Source organism: Rutidosis leptorrhynchoides, chromosome 1 (genome assembly GCF_046630445.1).
Source record: "Rutidosis leptorrhynchoides isolate AG116_Rl617_1_P2 chromosome 1, CSIRO_AGI_Rlap_v1, whole genome shotgun sequence".
Lineage (NCBI taxonomy): Eukaryota > Viridiplantae > Streptophyta > Magnoliopsida > Asterales > Asteraceae > Rutidosis > Rutidosis leptorrhynchoides.
The window spans coordinates 357770530-357776132 of record NC_092333.1 but is presented as its reverse complement, the minus strand read 5'-3'; positions in this window follow the sequence as shown (position 1 = coordinate 357776132).

Genomic DNA, 5603 nt, shown 5'->3' with positions numbered 1-5603 from the left:
AATTAGTAACAGGTATGAAGGAAGAAGACAGGACATTTACTTGTGTTGTTCGATCCAAACAAGAGGAAAAAGTAAGTGATGGTTTTCAAATATAACTTAGAAAAGTAATTTGATTTGTTTGCAGGTGTTTGAAAACAGAAAAGATGATGTAGGGTAGTTGTGAAGTGGTGATGGTGTGTGGTGGTTTTCAAACAAAGAAGCAACAACAGTCAAATGGTTTCGATGAGTTGCAGCTGAAACAGGAATAATAGCAGTAGCAACAGTGAAACAGTCGAGCAGAAGGTTGCAGGTTCACGATTGTGTTTCTAGATGTATAAACAGACAGGTAAATAAGCGTACAGCTGTAGTAGTAATCACATATATTAGCAATTTGATTTTGATATTGAATTCGTATAAGCAAAACTCAAATCACTCCTTATGGAATATACAGGTGCAGTTTGTTTGAGATATCAAAGTGGTGATCTTGATAGGAAATAGAATATAGCGTAGCAGCAGCAGAATCCAAGGTATGTGGGTTGTTAACAGCCCGATATGATTGTGATTACATGTAATCGTGGTCTGACAAAGTCAATAGTAGCAGCAAGTTTTGTTTAATGATGGGTTTAAATAGTTTTTGTAGGCTGTGATGCTAATGAAGATGCTGATGACTAGTTCGAACACAGAAAACAAGGACAAGTATTGTGCAGTAACATAAGGTGATCTTGGTTGATTGTATTTGTGATTGAAAGAAAAGAGAAAAATATAACGATGTGTGTTGCTATTAAATATAGAAATATTAAAGAGAGATAGATAGTGTTTGGTTGTGGTGGTTTGTAGGTGATGCAAGAGAATGCCGGTGGTGGGTATGGTTGTTAGTAACCGGAAATAAAAATAATATGAGGTGGTGATCAATTATGATTGAAGTGAAAATCAAAGGCAACATGTGGTGTTGTTGGTGATCGATGCATAACATGGAAGAAGGAGGAGTTCGTGGTGATAGGTATTGAATGCAAGAAAGTGCATACTAGTAGTTGGATCACAAAAGTAAAAGTGGTTGATTAGTTGCATAAGAATAGAAGTAATCCGTGATTATTGATGACGTGTGGGGTTTAAATAAAAAAAATAGAAAGCAAGATAGTGTGTATCTTTATTTGTCTATAAGCTTATGTAGTTATATGATATTTGGTTTCATGTCTTGACATTCCAAATTCAATGTACTACGTTTTATAATCTCATATTAGTTTGTTAATTATTTAGTTATAAATTTGACTTATTATTGTTTATTACTACTAAATATTATCTTAAATTATTATTAAGTTAAGATTTATATATAAATATTGGATCATTCGATGTTTATATGCCAAAATTGACTTATGAATTCTTTAACCAAAAGTTACACGCCAAAGGAAGGAGTGTGAAGTAAATGATTAAGCAAGTTGATATGCTATACGAAATTACTCGTAAAAAAGTTTGCCCATCACCTGTACCTACTTTTAAAATGTAATATCTAAAATTTCTAGGTTATGTAAATTGGAAGATAATTATATTTTTATCAATCTTAAAAGTTGCATATTAATACTTCATCTAAAATTTTCGTTTGTACAATTATATTTTATTATGTCATTATATATATATATATATATATATATATATATATATATATATATATATATATATATAAACTATTGTTCGTGAATCGTCTGGCATAGTCAAAAGTCAAATGAATATTTGAAATAGTTCAAAAATTCCGAGACTCAACATTTCAGACTTTGCTTATCGTGTCGGAATCATTATAAGATTTAAGTTTAAATTTGGTCAGAAATTTCCGGGTCGTCACAAAAAGATCATTGCACTTAGTGGCAGGGTTATCAATAAACGCCTGCAGCGCGCCCAAATGAGCAGGAATTGGTGGTACAGGAACATTTGATGATGTGACAGCAGGGATAGTGGTACTGGGAGGTGGAGAATGATAAGAAGAGTTGCCTTCCGGCCTCAGGTCCTGAAATCCAGCTTCATTAAATGGGGCGAAATTCCGGTCAGGAGTCTTCAAAATTTCATCCTCTTGACTTTTGAGGTTCTCCACCGTCCTCTGTTCACCACCTTCAGCAGCCTTTCCTTGACTATCATCAGAATCTGCTAAAACCACTAACATAAATAAGTTAGCAAACATAACAGTTACGAGCAAAGATATATGCAATATCAAGAAAGGGCAATGTTGGCATACTTCTTCTGCGTTTTAGCTTAGGGCTTCCCTCAGTATCTTTTGCTCTCTTAGAGCCTATACTCTTCTTGCGTGTCTTTTTGGTTGCAGGAGGGCTGGGAAGCGTTTCACCAGTAATATCAACCGAGCCTGTTGTTTCCTGCTCGGTGGTGGTGTCCTCCGCCGTCCGTTCAGACTCAGACTCGCTATCTGAGCTACTATCGCTGCCTTCTCCATCTTTTTCAGCATTAGCAGCAGCAGCAGCCTTAGTTTTAGCATCAACCCTTTCTGCCTCTATCTCGGCAGGGGTTTTATCACGAGCAGTGATCTCCACATCATCCTCAAGGTCGAGGGATAAGATAGCAGAACGAACAAGCATTTTGGAATTTTCTGCAAAAATTAAACAAGGGCAAAAATAGCAACATAAGCAATAATGACATAAAAAAGATAGACATATATATATATATATATATATATATATATATATATATATATATATATATATATATATATATATATATATATATATATATATATATATATATATATATATATATATATATATATATATATATTAGGATGATCATATTACATCCTACCCCGGTTTTTCTGGCGGAGTACTGGCACAGAAGTACTTGGCCATTCTTGGCTCAATTTACACAAAACAAGAATACCCTCATACTTCTCATATGATCTGGGCGGAAGGCGGAGAGCTTTAAGATGATTCACTATTTGCTTCTCTGCGGCGGTTACCTTAACGGCCTTTCCTACGCCGGCATCTATGGATTTCCATTTACGGACAATGGCAAACTCTTCCGGATTAACTCCTTCGTCAATAAAGAAAATGGACTCTTCCAGTCCTTCAAGTTTGAAACTTTATTTTTCCCAACAAAATATGTATTTCGTTTATTGTCAATGGTAAGCCAGCAATGGCTAATCGTTCGAATTCTAAAAAGAGAGATAAAAACTTTAAGGCGAGGCTTAATATTTCTGGCATTGCAATACATTTCAAAAAGGATAATTTTTTGAAGGCCGTGGGGATGGATTTGGCTCAGGCAGGCTCTATAGTATCTAAGGATGTGGAGAAGAAATTTAGTAAGAGGAACACGGAGGTTGCCGTGAGTAAGTTGTAAAGCATACAAAGTAATTTTTCCGGCAGGAGGTTTGTTGGCCCTTTGATTGCCAGTAGGAAGAATAGGGTTGTATTGATTAAGATGATGAAAAGCGATCTTCAAGCCGTCAAAATGGCTCTCCGATAATGACGATGCTATCGTGCTAACCTCAGGAAGGTCGGTTGTTTCTGAAGAAGAAAGCTCAACGTTCTCTTGGCCAGTACTCGACACAGAAGCCATGGTAATAATATGAACAGAAAAAGTGAATAAGAAATAACAGCAAGGTAAAATGCAACTGACCTTGAAAGATGAAAAACCTTAAAAAGTTGAGAGTAAAGCTTGAAGAAAGCGATGAAGATTTGTGCAGAAATGTGCTTTTTGGATCTTGAGCAAAAGTAAAAAAGTGAAGGTAAAAGGTTATGACGGTTTATATAGAGATTCATCAATGTATTTTTTATGGATACGATCGTGACATGTGTATGGGCAAGTTTAAAAGTGGGGTGCGATGAAATGCTTTTTACAGCTGGAGGCGCGTGGAGTGTCACAACCATGTAAAAATAATCATCACAATGTCAGTAAAATTTGTCTGTCATCATTATCAATAATGTTTTCCCCGATGCAAATGGCAAATGTGAAGACTTGTTTGGCATGCGTTAGCAGATGTTTAACAACTTAATCCTTTTTCAAATTCTTAAGTCATTAAACGGGGGGACTTAATGGTGTATCCTATCATATACACGCATAAAGGCATAATATTCGCATGAAATTAGCATCAGAAACACTGAGAATAATGGTTTTGTGAAACTGTCCGTCAAGCGTTCTCCGCTGTGCAGGCTGCTTCCGTCATGCATAAGCCCTGAAGTCCGCCTAGCACTTAAGCCCTGACCGAAGAACGCCACATCCAGCGCATATTTCGGATCACGAATAACAGAACGTATCATCATCTGACACGTGTTCCCGAACAATCCGTTGGATCTATCACTATAAATAGACCCCTTGGGTCGTCATTTTACACATTCAGACATTCTGACAACTTGTGAGCAGAGACTTCGTCTCTCTCTCTCTCTCAGTACTTTCTCTCACTAGAAGTCATCCGGCTAACAGCTTAACGCTGAACGGATAAAAGATTGATTAAGCTACCCCACAAGTTTCTATACTTGTGAACCGTCTGCAGGGATTATTTCCCGAGGGTAAACATCAATCGGCAACACTCCCCCACTTTTAGCTAGATACTTCCAGTATTGTGTTGATACACTAAGCCTTACCTCATAAGGAAATAGGTGTTAACAACCACAAAAATAAAACCCGTGACTATTTGTAAGAAACATGTTCGTGACTTTTTGTAAGAAATCAAGTCCTACTAATTTATTTCCAAATATCCGTATTACTACTATCCCATGTGAAAACACGTTTTCAACCATTTTATCCAAAATACTCAGTCAATAAGGTTACCCACTCTAATTACAAATTATGACATAATAAAAATAATCTCAACTACATCTAACGTTTGCATTCATCCAAACTTTATTGAGAAATATTTAACATAAGTAAAATATTAAATCCACTTATAACTATGTGCATATGAGAAACGAGTCGTACAAAAAATGTGTCCATGTCTAAAATAATTTATACGTTTGCTTTTAAAAAAAAAGACCAACGTGTTACTATCGTTTACTAATTAAATTTGAAACCCTATTAATATATTCAATATACTTTATAGATATATATACATTCATTTTAATAATAAATTTTATTATATCTTATATTATTTTATGTTTTTAGTTCCAACAATTTAATTGTATTTTATTATTTCAAGTTATTATCTATTCATATATTTATTTATATATATAAATATACTTATCTATTTACAAATAATTTTTCGTGAATCGTCGGGAATAGTCAAAGGGTACTTAAATGTGTAAACTAGTTCAAAAAGTTTTAAGACTCAACATAATATGTTCGCTTATCGTGTCGAAACATTCTATCATGTAATTAATTTATTAATGCCATTTTTTCTGAGTCATCACACAAGGTCACATGAGGCACCTTGCTCCCATGTAGAAACAAGGTCGCAAGAGCACCGTGCGTCCTTGCTTCCACCGAGGAGCAAGGAGCAAGATGACACCTTGCGCCCTTGCGTGTTGCGTGCGCAATTTGTCAAAAAATATTTTTATGGGTTATGAGACAAAAAAAAATGTAGAACAAATGAGCTTTTTTAAGTGATAATCCCTAATTAAAAAGGGTAATGATATATCCTATTATATTTATCCTAATTAAATATATATCTAATTAATTATTGTCACTTGGTTAGA